The 17,682-nt window shown below is 43.4% G+C and overlaps 1 protein-coding gene across 11 annotated transcripts in view; it reads left to right on the forward strand.

Moving 5' to 3' along the window:
• Positions 1–17,682, forward strand: part of ZNF644 (zinc finger protein 644) — an 81,314-nt gene that overhangs the window by 14,335 nt on the left and 49,297 nt on the right. The window contains exon 1 of one of the 11 annotated variants that reach the window (XM_055725094.1): positions 14,650–14,797. The exons of 7 other annotated variants lie outside the window; for them this stretch is intronic. The gene's annotated coding sequence lies outside the window, so the exon portion shown is untranslated. Of the gene's footprint in view, positions 1–14,649; positions 14,798–14,878; positions 15,097–15,147; positions 15,480–17,682 lie in introns of those variants that run through there. 3 more of the 11 variants (XM_055725095.1, XM_055725100.1, XM_055725096.1) reach the window with 3 other exon arrangements.

Consider the following 17,682-nt stretch of genomic DNA (forward strand, 5'->3'; position numbering starts at 1 on the left):
GGAAGCTGGGGCTCTCAGCAGGGAGCATGTAATAGGTCCCTGGTTGCTTCTTCTGGGTCTCACAATGCTCTGTCTGTGCTGCAGTAAAATCAAAGCACTTCTTAGTGTTTCAGCAAACAATGTATTTTCAGTTTGACTTTATTTCTATTCATATTTAGATGTTTGTAGTTTGTAAAAACAGTCAGTGCTTTACTGTCTACAGGAACAATGCCATTGACCCCTCAACTCTGAACTGTAAAGCATTCATTTGGCTATACAGCTTTTAAAAATATTATAAACGAAGCATGTGAGACAGCCTCCACAGCTGGAGTTAAGCACTTCCACGTGCTTGCTGAATCAGGGACCAAGTTGTTAGAAAGATCTTCAGGACTGACTGGAGATCCATAAGAAATTGTCTTAACTTAACCAAGCCATCATATTTCTCTTAATCACTACTACTACATCATCTTTTTTCATTCACTCCTCCTTATTCATGCTTAAATGAGAAACATCTGTTTTCATTTTTCACATTGTTCTCACACATGTGAGTAACGGTATCAAACATTTTTTTTCCCCCGCACTGTGAAAGAATAAATTAGTGTTAAGTTTTGTGAAGTGCTTTAAAACACTAAAGCAAAACATCTGTTTCAGCTGCAGGTCATTAAGATGAAAAATCCTAGTGTGTGTGCAGTGCAAAACTGCCAAAAAATTTATCAGCCCAAGCACATTTCTTCACCTGTCTTTTACTATAACAACTGAAGATGGTGAAAGGACAGTAAATCTTGTCCTCAGGAACAGAGCAATTAAAAGTCCTCAGTGCTGTAATCCACAGAAGTACCTTGTAGTAATGAATCCTGGTCTGATTTGGAGATGTCTGGAGGTTGTTCCAGTGTCGTCGTGGTAGACTTCAAGCTGAGACTCTCCTTGACCTCCACATCTTCCAGCCAGGCACAGCATTGTGCAGGATTGCCTAATCCCCTGTAGAAGTTTGTGTTACTGAACTTCAGCTGAAACTCCCTCCCTGTGCCCCAGTCATTTAAGATTTGGAGATTGTTTCCAGAGCAAGTGGCCAGAGTAAAGCTCAACTGGCAAATCTACTTTACAGGTGAACTGAGATGCTCTTTACATGCCAAAGCCCAAATGTAGATGTCTGTGTTCCTTTGTTGATAATGATCTCCTTTGTAAAGCACTTTGAGGTCTAGAGATGAAAAGCCAATAACTACCTAAGAGCTTGGCTATTAATAAATAAAATAATATTAGCGAGTGCTTTCCCTGAGTTCTATAGGAAATGCCAGACCTTTTGGGCAGGTCCTGGCAGGCAGGTAATAGCTTACTCCTACAAGAGGCTGAGTCCACCCTTGTTCCCCTCTGTCTTTAATTAAAAGGTCCAGATCCTTCGTAAATGTAAAGGTGGTGTTCAGCATCTGGCAGGAATGGGCTCCACAACTGGATGGGGGTTTTCTAGCATCTTAAGAGGAAATAGTTGTTTGTTCTTCCAATCTGCTAAAGCAGCAGCCAGTGCAGTGTTGAGCAATTCTATTGCATTGTGCTCACACCCTCCCTGGAGCAAATGAGTGGGATAGTCTGGGGTCTCTGGCGGCCCTATACACTTTTTTAAAGAAGTATTGTGGCTCCCATTTCATTTAAACCCTGAGTTTTTGAGACAGGAGACGGTATACATGTTGCTGCACTGAATCTGTTCACCTGCAGCTCTCCCCACCCCCAGCTTATGAGCATGATTTCCTTTTATGCACTGCTCTGTCACAGCTTGGCAAGTTTCCCAAGACAATCCATACCAGAAAGGAGAATATGGCTGCTGAGCGACGTAGACAGGAAAAATGCCTTATGTAACAGATTAATTTAAATACTATGAAATGTTGAGACAGGCGAGACATAACTGAAAGCAAAATGCAGCCCTTAATCTTTAGCACCAGTTCTTTTGCTTGTCCTTACCATCATCGGCATCTAATAGTCACTGACTCTCTCCATTCACGTCTCCATCTTTTTCAAGAAACTGCCTGCGGCAGAATGTACGAACAGCTTGGCAAGCGGTTTTAGGGGCAGGGTTTTTATTTATTTATTTTCTACTAATTCCTCATGAGCATTCCCTACTAATATGCCCGTGGCATCATTAGGTGTTTAATGAGAGTGACATTGCCTGAATATTATTGTTTTTATAGCTCATTTTGTTTTGACAAGTCTTCAGTTTTGTGGCAGTTTATAGTGTGCAGGCTTCTCCTTCCTATATCTGACTTACAGGATTTGTAGAAATATTTATCACAGAGGTATTGTCATAAAACCTGAAATAATTAATTGTCAACATTCATTATGTACAAGTGCAATATATGTTCAACACCACAGTAGTTTAATGACATCAATTAATTATTTTAGTATATTTCTTTGGTATAACTGAAGCACCAGGAGTAGTCCAATAATGGCCATGTCTTGGATAGCAGTTCAGTGTAATTCTGCAGATAACAATCCTATTTGGCTTCTTTCAGCAGCTCCTCAAAAGATCAGCATGAACACCAGCAGGTCGTGGATCACAGTCCTGTTCCTCACATCCAGAATCTTGATCATTCTATGTTGTGCTTAGACAAAAAATGCCAGCATTGTACCTGCAGAAAACAAGACTGCTAAAATTATGTCTTAGATAGGTGCACATAATGTCGTTTTACCCCCTGCATTTTGTCTGCACGTTGGCTGTGCCGCATCCATTTCTTTACTGATTAAATTAAATGGATGCAGGTTTTGTGTACAGACAGGACCATAATTCTTACTTAGGAATATGCCATCTTAATTTACCATGTCGTATGGATGATCAATGCTGAGCAGTGCATTTATTCAACAGCTGTGTCTATGCAAGAAAAATGATATTTTTAACACACTGCCTAATGTCCATTAAGTTCTCACTTTTATATTATTTTCCAAGTGATTTTACCTGGTTTAGGATGCCAGTGCATGTTGTCTTACTGCCACAGCGGCAGAGCCTTTAAAACAACTAGCTGCTGTCATGAATTTAGCTTGCTTGCCTTTACTAAGATGAGGAGAGTTGTTGAGAAGAAGGACAGTGAAGGTATTCTTGCTGCTTCCTTGTGTAATGTGCGTCCTGCATGACATTAATGGGGAACAAGCTGCCAAGCTGCACCTCTCTGCAGTCCCTTTTCTCCTCCCTCCACACCACAGCATGACTGCACAACTGTTCTGCTTCTGGGTTTTCCCATTGCTGGTTAGATGCTATAGGCCACAGAGGTCTACGCCTCTGTTCCTAGCACAGCCACAACCAGTGGAGCTGCACAGCGCCAGGAGCAGACGATGTTAACAAAACTGTAATTGTATACATAGCTACTGTTTCAAATGTTCATATCCTGGCTTCCAACATCTCTATTTTTATGTCCTTGTTTATATTTGATAGCAGTTACAGTGGTTAACTGGCTTTATTTTGGAAACCTTGACATTTATTTTGCCAGTACTGAAGCTGTGAAGATCAGAAACAAAGATGTGCTTTTTTTACTCTGTTTCTTCTGATAGATTTTGTCATTTGGCAACCATTGTTCTATTACACTTTGCAGAATTTGGACAGGATTCTGATCTCCTGCAAAGTGACGCACACTTATTAGAATGCAGGAGCAGGTTTGGGGCCTTTTTTCTGATACATCATGCTGAGTGCCATGCAAGAGAAATTAGAGTCTGTCTCTTACTATGTGACCAAACAGCTGCAGGAACTTCTAGTGCGTGCTTTTAGATAGTAGTAAAATAAAAATCGAAATAATATTCCAATAAAGCAGAATGTAAAGCACAGGCTCTCCTGCAAGACTCCCAGGCTTTAGAAGAGAATGATCAAATCTAGACCAAGCTAGCCCTCTTACACTGGTAGTTTCATTGAAATAAAATAAAAAGGAGACATTTATGACTCTTCTACAAGCTCTTTCATGACAGTTTCTATTTCCATAGTCTCTTTTAAAATTCAGCCCAGTGTAAAAAAAAAAAATTGTAATTTCTAAATTAAATGAAACACAGGACTTAAGATTTTTTCACTCCCTGCCTCAAAGGCATATTTTTGAAAATCATATAACCTTTGGGAGAAAGGATCCCATAGTTAGGATGCATTGCAGTTGACATTGATACATACTACATTCTGTATTAGGTTATTTTTCCTTTTAGGTGCACAGGTAAGCACTCACATGGCATTTCCAAATAAGCACTGGGGAATTCCCCAAGCCATTTAATTTTCCTGCGCCTACTGGGAAACAGGATTTGTTCAGTCAGCCTCCCTGCAAGTAAAATATCCTCATCCCACTCAAAATAAAAGAACTGCCAAATGTAGGGAGGACAGCTAGCTTTGTTCTTCTGTCCAATAGAAGTGCTCCTGTGCTACTGTTAAGACTCTATTGCCTGAACATCGTGTATCCTCTGGGGCTCCCTGGGAGTGCTCCAGCTAGCGTGTTGTGGGGAAATCCCTCAGAAACCTTCTCTGTTTCCCCCCCACACACACATACAGTCTGGATCATCCCCACTCCTCAGTGCCTTTCCCTGAAGCACCCCTCCACCTGTCCAACAGAGCCATATGGCTTGGCCTTTACACTACAGCTCTGCACCTGTACGCATGCCATACCTGCCCAGACCTGTTCAGCACCATCTGGCTATGCGGCCCTCTGGTTTACAGTGCCCTGATTGCCTCACCAGCTCAGTCCTCTCCACCTGGCCCTGGGTTGCCATCTGCAAACACTTTGGCCTTCTCACAGTCTTCCTCCTTGGAAGGATCCTTGGGAGGCCACAGTTACAAGCCAAGCCTTTCTTGCTTCTGTTAACCCAGAGAAGGATCAGCCACCTTCCTTCCCAGAAGGAAGAGTGACCGGTTTCTCCATACTGTCTGTAAAGCCAAAGGAGAGCACTACAGAGTCTGTTTCTGAAGTGAAGGCCTCAGTGGACCATCTCAGAATGGACTGAGAGACCGCAGAGGTGCTAGCTGTCCCAGGAAAGGGATCAACAGGTTTGCTGCAGCAGCATCAGAAGGGTGGTGATCGGTGAGGCTTTTTATATAAAGGTAGGGGTGTGCAGGTTGCAGGTTGTATGTGGTATGAATGTCCTGATGTCACGTGAGTGCTAGAAAGGCCTCACATGGTATCCTGCTGATGTTGTGGGATAGATGTGCCTTGTTTGCTGTGCCATGCAGCATGTAGGGGCAGCCCCTGTGCAGCTATCTGGATTCCCAGCATCTCTGCATTCAAGGGCTCTTCCACTAGCTGTTCCCCCCCAAGCTGTACTTTACAGTGACCCTTTTCAGCAGGAGGAATGTTAAAGGGCCAAGGTTAACATATGCCTGGGGTTAGAAATGATGGCTTTGTGTCCTGAATGTTCACTATCATTTCCAGCCCTGCCTTCTTCCTAACACCAGGTATCAGCTCCCTGAACAACTATGAAGCACTGTGATCTCCTGTTGGTGGGTCCTGCACAGCAAAAGCAGTATGTCCTCTCAGATGGTCTTTTCAGCCTCTCTACTCTCAGTGTGCTGGAGAGCTGTTTGATCAACACAAGCTTTGACAGTCAGGCATCATTAATTTTCCACAGCCTACTACTTGAAACTCCTGAAAGGACGGGCTGTCACTGTTCCTCATAGCCCTTGCTGGCCTGAAATGCCTGCTGCCCTGTCCTGCTGCAGCACAGGCGTGCTGCATGCCTTGAGCTACTGCTGTCCTTCCTTGGCCTGGGATTTAAGTTCTGTCAGCTCTGTCAAGAAAAGAAAGTACTCAAAATATATAATAATCTTTTTTTAAAGGATGAGATAAACTATAATGCATCAATGATGGAAGTGATCATATACAATTCATGCTTAGTGAATACCCATTGTCTTAAATTAATCCTAATAAGCACTGGTTTCCCCAGCACGTGCCATTTTAACAGTCATTGTGAAAAGCTGTGCAATCACAAATGTGATGACATGCTCCTCTTTTTTTTTTTTGCCAAGAAAGCATAATTGATAAAATGTGACAAAAAAGTGGTTATTGCTTATTCATAAATGGGATACTTTAAAAAATACTCTCAGTCTTGCATAGATTGGGTTAAATGACTTGCTGATTAAGACATCTAAGTGAAATATTAAACCACCTTTATCTGGCTCCTGTTAAGATTCAAAATCAGGATTCTCTTACGCAGAGTGAGTAAAAACTGTTCAGCTGTTTTAAAGCAGAATATAAACATGGTAACTCAAAGCCAGAAGTATACTGGAATGACAATTTACACATAACTTCTTAAAAAAGAATTTTAATAAGCTCGGGATGGAATTAGAGAGACACATCTGATACACTAGTAGATAGATTTGAGTGCTTCCTGAGAGTGTTCAGACATAGCTTCTTTTGCTGAAATTCCCAAAGTGAAACTACTCTGCTGACTATTCCTGCTTTTACTGATACCTTATTTTTACTCTATGAATTATCTGCATGGCCTAACTAAAAATACACTTTCAAAGCCTTGCCTGAGTCCATTTCCACACAATGACCTATGAACACATTGTTGGAAACCAGAGCCAAGGGCTGTGAAACTGGGACAAATTTTAAAAGTGAACATGACTGTTCTAAGTTTCTTCATTCTTTCTTTTGTCTGAGAAACTTCTACCCAGCTTGCATTTCAGGATACTGAAAAAACTATTTTACAGTTATTTTAAATACTAGGAAAATTAGTGCTAGAATTTTTTGTCTTTGAGCCTGGCTGGCTGAAAGTTTTTGCTGCTATTTCACTCGGCTTACAATAAGACATTATATGTTCCTATGAGCTTCACACTAAAAACAGTAGTATTATAATACAAGATCTGCCTGCAGATCCCAAACCTAAGACACTATTTCCTGTATGGGATAATGGCAACGGAACTGCTGTTCAAAATAATTCATATGAGAGTTTAGGTGGGATGTGATCTGGAAATGCTGGCTGAACAAGAGAGAAGCAAAAATTTTAATACAGCTTTGATCATTGAACTGAAGATACTTTTTGGCAGATAGAGTGCTAATGGATGTGGCCAAGCTGAGGAGCTAGATGCTTCTCCCCTGTTGGCATAGACAGGGTCCGGCAGGGAGGTTGGAAAGAAGAAACTTACTGCGTAACAAAACTCGCATTGTAATGACCCTAGGTTGTAACTTGGTCTTTTCATTTTTGTCAGATTACCATGCCATATACTGACTCTGTGCAACCACAGGATCCGATAATTTTTCAAAATTGCATATTAACTCTAAGACTGTGTAAAACTGTCACAGTTTTATATGGTTGTGTGTGTGTCCCCCTTTCCAGGATTCAATTACAAAGATGTCAGTTTTCATGCCCTGAAGATATATACTTATCTATACAGTACAATATACTCTAAAAAAGCTTTTGTAGTTTTTTTAAGCTTTATCTCTGATGTTGGAAAACTGAGCCATATTCATAATTAATTGTCTTGATCAAAACCAAACTCCTTACAATTAAGAAACAAACAGAAGGTATGGCATATCAGACTTTCTGCTGCTGTGATCTTAATTAAACACAAAATAAGCTCCTCAGTACTTCTACATTAATAGTAATAAAGTGGTTTTTAGCTTTCTTTACTTCTCCCTTAAATATGATTATTATGTCTTCCCATACACAAACCTCTGGTGCTTTACAAACAAACAATAATAAAGATTTACTTAATTGTTTCTTTCATGCATAAGGACAAGAGGGTGTATGTCCATCCAACTTAATGAAAGAAATCTGACGTAGCAATTGCCGACCAGGCAGAACAGTAGGAAGTTGTGGGGAAAAGAAGGTGGTTTGAAATCCTGCCTGGTATGTATTTACACTAATACACTGGCAACGATGTTGACAACTGAAGAGATGCTGTTCATTTTTCAAGTGCTGTTAAAAATGGCACCTGCTTCTAAAGGCAAAGGTTTTTGTGGAAGATGTCTTCACTTGGACCCTTGTCCTGACTTCCATCTAGCCAGATGGCTCTGAAGTACAGAAATGGTGGGCGTTGGCTGGCAAAACCTTTTCCTTTCTTTTCTGTGAGGGTGCTGAAATGGTGTTCAGTTGAGGGAGGTGACTTTCCTTATGTTGTGCTACCTGTGTCCCTCACTGTGACATGTAGAAGTCACAGATTTGGAGATGGAGTGTGCCTGAAAGAATTACTGTTACTAATTCCCCACATTAACATTCCTCAGGTCTAATACATGCTGTAGACATGGGTGTGACCCTAACACTAGTGGGTGTAGGGAGAAGTGGGGTGTGACACGACTGGGAGACCTGAACATGGCACTCAGCAGGGTCTAGTGCAATTTCGTTCTCCTTAGTAACTTTGCCGGTGTAGGACAGTCATGGCGAAGGTCAGGCATGTGGTCAGTAGAGGTAGCAGCTGGACCCTTTTTATGCCCTGTGCTCTACAGGGATACATTAAGCTTGCAAGTGTGACACCTGAAACAGAGAAGTTGAAATTACTGTCTCTGTCTTCTCTCTGTGTGTCATTTTGGCACTGTAATGTGAACCAAATCATTGGACTGCAGTTAAGCAGAGCTATGAAAATTTATACCTATTATAGCTAGGTCCTTTCTATCATCTGCTGAAGGCCAGTTTATTGCCACAGCTTTCTTCCTCTCCCACTGAATTATAATTCATCAACAGACTCAGGAAGAAATCTGTTATGGTTTTGTTGCTGATAGCATATTTTCATATATTAATACTTCCTGTGCGTGATGCAAATGGCAACCCTCCAAGGCAGTACATTGTTTTTAAGAGGGTCAGTGCTATAATATATGGTGGTATTTTCCTGCACTAATCTGCTTTCTTGTGATCTTCGAATTCTGCAAGACTTGAGCTCAGTAACTCGGGCATGAGAAGACAGATGTCAGAGCCTTCTGAAGGGGACAAAGATGTAGGCTTAACTACCATTTTTTAATGTGGGATGAATTAGAATAACAAGAAAAAGAAAATAAGCATCAAGACCAAGGTTAATTAATTTCTACTGATAATAAATCAAGGATTTGTTGATTGATAATGCTTATTATGGTGGTACCTGAGGAGCAGAAGACAGTGCTGCCCCAGCACCTGCTCCTCTGATCAATGGCAGATGACAATAACACTCCTTAGTGGTGAGACTGAAAACAGGAGACAACTGTGGGAGGCTGGGTATGGAGCTGCTCTCCTGACAAAAGCTGTTTTGTAATTGCTAGCACAGGCCTAGCCAAGGGGGCAGGTCGACGCAACAGACCCAGTATTTCGTACTGGTGCCTATGGACAGAAGCCTAGCAATGGGAAACAGCGTGCCAGTTGTCTTTATTATGTAATGTGAGAAATCTTTTCCTAGCTGGGAGATTTAAAACTCTTGTAACAGTACAACGGTTCTAAAGTCATTTCACAGTGGCAGGCAGTACTGTTCCCCTAGGTAGAGTTTCTAAATGTCCTTCCATTGCAAAATATTTTATTTCACTGTTAAGAGAGCCATAGGTTTTAATGGCTACTGGCTTTAATTTTAGCTATACATTCTTACTGCCTTTTTCTTGTTTTACTGGCAATTCTAAAAGTTTAATGGATAATGACAAATATGGCTAGAATATCTTGATTTATAGCAGAGACTAAATTTATATTAATTTTTTTTTTCTGTCTGAAAAATAGATGAGACCAGACAATCCTCTTTAATTAACGTTGACAACTGTATTTCAAAAGAGCCTGTGAAACAAGCAAGCCAACAAAACATGAATCAACAGCTCAAACAACAAAAAGTTAAGAAGTCATTTTTCCTCTTTCAATTTTTACAATGCTGAAATAAATCAAATTGCTCCAATTCATTTTTATTAGTTCTTCTAAAACTCCAATGGAAATCATGTTAATTACTGTTTGTTGAAACAACCAGTACATTGAGTTCCTAAATTTGTTGATATTGGTGAAATGAGTACTGTATCTTTGTAAGGAAGGCCAAGAAACCAGAAACTTCTCCGTAGGATGAAAAGCAAAACTCTGTGGCAAATTGAGCAATAACACACAAATATCTTTCACATCATGTTTCTGGGGCCTTGTTTTTGTAGTTATAAGGGCCTGAGGTCAAAGACAAGACAAACTTTATAGGTAAAGGTAGGATATTTTATTAAAACGACCATCTTTGCTGGAAAAAAAGCATTATGTCTTGGGTACTCAAAAACTTCTCTACTTTTTCAGTTTATAGTAGTGGATTTAATGAAAGATGCTACTTTTTCCTATAAACCCCACTTTTGTCTGTAATTCAGACATCAAGGATCATTTCAATTTTGAAAATGTTATGAAAGACAAAATTTTCTACCAAAGGCTACAGTATAAAGATGAGATCAAAGTAGTAAATGGAGAGGGGAAATGGATGGGATGAATGCAATGTATCTATTACATGAGTGCATTACTATTTTGAAAATCATACAGGCTTAAATTGTTCTACAACTCAAAACTATATAATTTAATCTTTTATCTGTTGTTGTTTTGGTGGCTATATACAGGATAAGCAGAATATTTTGTTATTGAAAGAAATGTGTCAACTGAAAATGAAATTTTCAAAGAATGATGCATATAGTGGCTATATTTCCATGGTGAAGCTTTTTGCATAGAGTTAATGAAGTGCTTGGGGTCCTAGGGAATAAAAGGTGCTATATAAATGTAAGAAATTATCATTAAAAAGTTTTTCCCTCCAGGCATTTGGGATTTTGCTGTGTGTGTTACAAGGAGGCATTTGCAGTCTTCTTTCATTCAAAATGCTTCAGCTTAGACCTGCTCCAACTCTCCCTCTGCAGCTTCAGCTACTAAAATGTTTATACGAAGAAACAGTTTCTAAATTGGTTTCAGTTAATCATACTTTGCTGGTAACATGAAAGAGCCTGTCTTGGTTTAAGCTTTCTATAACCATGTTGAAGACCAGGAGGAATTAGGTAGTAACCTGCTCTCAAGAGTTTTTTCAAATGCTCTTTTAACCATTTTTAGGCCTTGTCTGCATTGGTGGAGAAATAATACAGGACACAGCCAGAATTCCTGGAAACAAAAAGCCAGCTGTGCAGTATCTGGCTTAATTTTCAAGAATTGTATTGTATAGTCCTTTACTGTCTGCACACGTTCTTTCACTGACCTTGGAGTGCCTCATTTGGGGGCTGGTCCTAAAATTTCTATTTTGTGCACACACGCAATCCCAATTTTGCATCATTTTGTGTATATTTCTCAAGTCTTCTTAATCCAACGTCCAACCTTTAAGATCATACTACTTTTCACATATTATAACTGCAAAGCTAGTAGAATTATAAATCAAAACGAGTTCTGACACTACTGGACATAATCTTTTCCCACATTGCCATTTTGATGAAATGTTGCAGTTATGTGCTCCATGAATTCACGCCAAATGTCAATTTTTCTTTGGATCCACAGATTGTGTGAATCATAAGCATTTTTTAGAGTCTACTCCTGCCCATGAAATTGGGCCTTTTAGCCCAAGTAGTAAGTCAAGGGATTAAACAAAGTGCTAGATACCTTTATACCATAGTGCTAGATACCATAATAAAATTGTGAGATGTGGCAGCATTAGAACTAAAGTTGAGATTTCCTTATGCTAACCATTTTATTTTTTCACAAATAGATGTGAAATATAATAAAACACTGCATCTTCTTCTATAAGTTAATGCTTGTATAAAATTTGGTGTTTTCCTTAAACTATGAATTGAAGGAGGAATTGCGGTTACTTAAAAGTGATGTGCTAGGGGACAAAATATGTGTAAGTAGGTGTGATGACCTTAAAATTATTTGGTACTATAAAAATATATGATAGCATATGAAGCATAGGGATAGTACTAATATTTGCTTTTTTGTGTTTTTATTGTTTGTATTTTGGTTAGTATAGAGCACATATGAGCAAAAATCTTGGAAGAAATCTGTGGATTATTTTTTTCTTGTGTTTCAGAGCAGTGGAAAACTGTCCATACATGCTCCAGAATGTCAGAACTTGATTTTATAAATGTGTCTTTTCAGAAAACAAGCTTAATTCTCAGAAGAATAACATTATCACTCATTAGGGGACTGAGTGCTTTAGGGTACTATTAATGAAATTCATAGCCTTTTGCCTGTGGGCTATCAGTTTGAATTCAGTCTAACTGAGTGGAGATTAAAAATTGGCCTATTTAATGGCCTTTTAGTCATCTCTAATGAGATGAGTTTGGTGGGTCTAAGTCCCATAACATAAACCATTCACACTGCCTTCTGCTAACCAGCAAGCTCCAGAGAAACCCCAAAATTTAATGTATTCTGTGAAAAATTAATGTCTGGTACCATGAAAAAAAACAAGTAAAAGCAAAAACCTTGATTTACACTAGTTGCATGAGCACTAACAAACATATTATGTTTAAATATAGAATGTATAGTGATTATAATATAAAGTTTATAAATCAGCACATTAGCTGAGCATGTGACATATGTTGCTGCACAGCTCTACAGAATGTAACCTGACAAAGACTCCCAAAGGGGATATCTACACCTGTGCATAAGATCACACCAACACATTAAATGTTTAAATGTCTCAGGGATTCATTTCTATCAGAAAATACAGGTTCAGAACAGAAACCTGGATAGTAACTGAAGTTATAGAAAATTATGCTGAAAACAATGACTGCTCCATTACTTCACAGCAGAGTCAAATGCTTCTAATCTTTTCTTATGGATATTTAACTTAGTCTTAAGAAAATATTAATGATGTTTCCAGAATCCTCTAGAGAATAGATGCCAGGTTTTTTCACCCATACCATAGTAAAATGTTTACTGATGTCCAACCTAAAATTCTTTCAGTGCAGTTTGAAATTGTTAAATTTTGCCCTGTCTGCAATGGATTTTGTGAAAAATGTATTTTTGTCCCCATGGTCTTTTCTTCTCTAGACTAAAAAATCTCGAGCATTCCTATTTTCAGTTAGGGTCATGTCTATTAAAAATGTTGCTCCCCCCCCCCCCCCCCCCCCTCCTTGTACTCTCTCCTATTGGACTTTTTTGAAATATTTTTTTTTTAAATTCAGAGCCCAAATCTGAACAGTACTACAGATAAAGCTTTACCGGTATTAAATATGATAATTTCTTTGTATGTCTTAGGTATGATGGTTCTGTCTACACGTTTCTCTGTACTTTTTTCACAATGGTGTGAAATTGTCAGTGCATTGTCTGAAATTGTCTGTGATCTGCTCTGATCCCCAACCCCTTTTCTGAAGACCCAATGTTTATTTGTCTGTTTCCAGTCCTGAAATTGTGCAATTGTTATTTTCCTGTTTAAATGCTGAAGTTAGCACTTGTATTTATTCCATTGCATCCTATTTCTCCAACCAATTTGTCAAGAACGTTTTTAATTATTTTCTTGTCCTGCCACATGCTTCCAGCTCTGCCAGTTTGGGATTGTTGGCAAATCCAACCAACATACACTGTACTTGTCGTTCACATAATTAGACTTTTTACCAAACTCAGGACATACCCCCTCCAAGGAAGCGTATTTGCTATATCGTGCTGTTTGTCACAGGTGGAGCATTGCTGATGTAGTTTTGCACCACTGCAGAGTCATTTCATTACGGTGAGTATTTTGCTTGCACAATTGTAGAGTTCTCTGAGATGGCATCAAGAGCCTTACTTAAGTCGAGCTGTAACAGATCTACTGCTACTCCCATCCAAGGCCTGTTACAGTCACAGCATGGGATGGGTTTGGCTTGATATGATTTTCTTGACACATCCGTGTTGGCTCTAACTTATCACTTCATTAACTACCATGTACTTAAAAGACGTGCGATTATTTGCTTCAATACATTTCTGGGAATAGAGGCTGGAATGATTGACAGTTCTTGGCTCTACCTATTCCCCCCCTTTTGAATTGTATGTGCTGTGTTTTTCCTTTTCCTCTCTCCAGAAATCTCAGTTGTCTTCCTGAGCTCTCAGTGACGACTGCTCACACCTCTAAGGCTGCCTTAATCAACTTCTCACTCTAGTGTGAAATCCTCCGGGCCCAGCAAATCTGAGGGAAAAAAATCTAATTTATCAGAGCAGTCTCTACTTTACGCATTTACTATTCTCCCCGGAATCCCTGCCCTTCTGAATCAGGGTTTGCCATCAGCAGCATTAATCTGAACAAAAAATGGCACCGGCCGCTTTCTCGGCGTCGCCTGGCAGCCCCCGGCCCCCCGAGCAGACCGGCAGCCCCGGGCAGCCCCGGGCCGCCCCCCGCTCAGGTTTCCGGTACCCTCACGCCGTTCGCCTGCCGCGGCTGGTCGCGGAGGCCGGCTTTGCCCGCTGGCACGGCGCCTCGGTACGGCTCCGCAGCACTTGACCTACTTTTCCACTTTCTGTGGGAAAGGCGCCGCCGGGCAGCTGGCGCGGTGCGACCTCCCGCGCCCAGCGCGCTGCGCGCCTCGGCGCAGGTGAGGGGAGAGGAGAGGAGAGGAGTCCGCGCCGGGCGGGCACCCGCTGCGCGGGCGGCCCACGGTCTGGGCAGGTCTGTCAGGCAGCGGCCCGTCCACCCGTCCGCCGGCGGGGCATCGCCTTCCCACCCGCAGCGCGCTACCGGCAGCGGGCCGCGGCGCCCGGTGGCTGCCGCGCGCGGCCGTGACTGTCACACACCTGCCCCCGGCCGAACGGGCGCCGCGGGAGGGGGTGGGGAGCTGCGGCGCGGGAAGGCCGCGCGCATGCGCGTTCCGCCCCCGGGACGCGTGTGCGCCGGGGGCTGTGTGCGTGCGTGTGTGTGCGCGCGTGTAGCCGCGCGCGGAGTGGCCGGGGGGTCGGGAAGCTTGCGCGATGACGTCACGACGCCGCGCGCAGGACGTAACCCCGGCGTGACGCACACCCCGGCGAGCCCGTGAGTTTCCCGTTATGCCTTTTTTTCCGCCCCCCCCCCCCCCCCCCCCCCCCGCGCGCTCTCCCCCGCCTCCCCGCCGGCAGCCGGGAGGGGAGGGGAGGGGGGCGCGCGCGCGCCGCTCCGCGCGGCGCCGCGTGGGGTGGGGGCGGCGCGGGCTGAGGCGGGCGCGGCGAGCCGGCCGCCCTAGCGGCGGTTGGCGGGGAGGGCGGCTCTGCCTCCATCCTGCCGCATCGGGGAACATGGCGGCCGCCTCCGACCTGGTGCGGCACCGCGACTCGGCCGCAGCCGCCCGCGCTGCGGTAAGTGGCCGGGCCGAGGCGGCGGCGGCGCGGCGGAGAGAGAGAGGGCGGGCGGGCGAGGCGCTCCCCTCCCCGGCCCTCCCCTCCCCGGCCCTCCTTGTCGCCTCCATGCGTCCCCGCCGTCGCCCCTCACCCCTTCCCCGAGCCGGCGAGCGGCCTCCTCGGTGCCCCGGCCGGGCAGGACACAAAGGGCTGTGCCGAGGAGGGTTTTGTTCGGTCACATGAAGAGGCGCAGCCAGTGAGCGCGGAGCTGGGAGGGGGGAGCGGGGCCGCCGCCATTGCCAGGCGCGGAGGAGCTGGGCAGCCCGGTGCCGCCGCGGCGGGGCCTAGGGCGCGGGGAGAGCCGCCCAGGGCCGGGCCGGCGCGGGGCCGCGGGGAGCCAGGTAATGCCCCGCGCGGCGCCGCCGCGGCCGGCTGGGGCCGGGACAGAAGGATGCCGTCGCTCGGGGGTGGCCGGGGTCACCCTGGGGGGCTCCGGCAGGCGTCGGTCCCCTCCCGCCGCCTGCCCCGGCGTGTCAGGGCGGCGCGGCGGGCCCTTCTGGGCGGACCTGCGCGCTGCTTCTCGCCGCTTCGCTGCCGCTTGCCTCCCGAGCGCGGTCGCCACGCATGCTGCCCACCCCAGCTGGCGGTCGGCCCGGGGAAGGCTGCCTGCCGCTGTCCTGGGGCAGGGGGCACCGTGCGGTCCCCGCCCTCCCCTGCCTTCCCTTCCTGCTCGGCGTGAAGCGGGGCGGTTCTGAAACGCACGGTGTAAGCCAGGCCCGCTGCGGGGCTGGCCAGTGTGCCCTGTAACGGGGCCGTGCCGCTGCAGCCGGGTTCTCGGGGCCGGCGGAAAAGTTAGCAGTTAGGGTATGGGAGTGTCGGGGCTCCCAGCTGCTCCGGGGTGTAGCTGTTTCTCTGGCAAAGTTTGTGTTCCGTCAGGTTGCAGAGGTGAGCATCATCTCGAGCCATGTAATTTACCTGAAATCTAGAAAAATTTCTTACGGCTTATACGTAACCTTTAGTCTGTCGGAAGTACTTCGGTTGGGATCGTGTGGGCTATAAACTGACAAGTCACAGTGGTAATGAGAAACAAGCATGGTATATCAAAGTAGGTTTCCTTCCAGCAGTGTTGTACAACTCTGGCCCTTTAAGCAAAATCTCAATCGCAGTGATACCCTGATTCCTGCCCCCCTCCCGCCGCCCCCGCCCCCCCCCCCCCCCCCCGCACATAATTTAATTATGAAGATTGTGTCATGGAACTTAGCTTTCAGACGCATATGGGGAATGAATGTGCACCAGATTTTAGAGTAAGAAGCCATTTCATGTTGTATAGATCAATGAATTAACACATGGGACGAACACTCTTTAAGAGGATGATAAGCATCTCTGGAATTCCACCATAGCATTCTGCCTTTTACTGAGAAGTTTGTGCAATATGTTATTTTTTTTATAAAAGTTGCAAAATAATTTTTCATTCAAATTACTAAACAAATAGCTCAAGAGAAGATTCTTCATAGCTAAGAGTGAAGTGCTTCAGAGTTTTTGTAACTTAATGTGATTCTTCTGCATAGAATTCTTTGCTGCCTGTCTTGTGAAGGGCAGGTGATTTGAGGGCAGAATAAATGGGCTGATTAGACAATGCAAAATAGATCTGGAGAAGCTTTTACTGGGTCACTTAGATGCAGAGAAAATGCAGCAGTTCTCTTATTGGAGAGGAGTTCAAGCAGAGTGTGTGGAGGAGCAGTGCAGTGTGACAATCCTATTACACTGACTTATATTCAAAGCTGATGGTGCAGACCTGTCTAATGTAACTGCAGGGGAATGTGGTGCAGTTATACAAGAATTACAGCGAGAATTGAAATTACTCTTCAAAATAGTGTCTTAGAATTGTTTCTTCTGACATCTAGCATTCATTCAAATTAGATTTTTTTTTTTTTTCATAAGAAATCTACCCAAGAAACTGGAGTCTTTCAGAGGAAAAAAAAGTTCTTGTTAATGTCAACCAAGAAACTTTGTTTTTATAGATACATTTTATTCTTTTGTTTTCTCTAACCTGTATGGTATTTTTTTATATTAAAAAAAATTAATCCTTGACAAGTATCATTGTAACAAAATCAGAGTAAAGCTGTACCACTTTGACCTTTTTCTTTTTTTTAGTTTCATAAAGTCCAGCATCAAGTTTATACCAAGTAGCACTAGAAGGAATATGCCTAGGAAAATGTGTATGAAAGTTATTGAGTGAACGTTAAAAGATAATACTACTGTCTTGAAATCTGTACAGGTGACCTGGCCAGTAGGAGGAAAAGGTACTGATCACTTAGAGCATCCTTGTGTGGGTTCTTTAGTACAGCAACAATTGATTGAAATAGGACCATCAGCAACTGAATAAACAGGACGTTAAACAATAGTGGCAATGCCTTCCACTTTAAAATAATAGTGTAGGCTGAATTTCAACATGGGCACTGAATTCAGGGGTTGTCAGTGGAATTTCTTGTGGAATAGTTTGTGCTTACACTTGCAGATATTAGCAGAACTTACTAGCATGTATAGGGGTTTTTTTTGATTCAAACCTTTTGAAGTCACTTCTGGAGAAAACAGAACTGAAAA

Source organism: Falco cherrug, chromosome 12 (genome assembly GCF_023634085.1).
Source record: "Falco cherrug isolate bFalChe1 chromosome 12, bFalChe1.pri, whole genome shotgun sequence".
NCBI lineage: Eukaryota > Metazoa > Chordata > Aves > Falconiformes > Falconidae > Falco > Falco cherrug.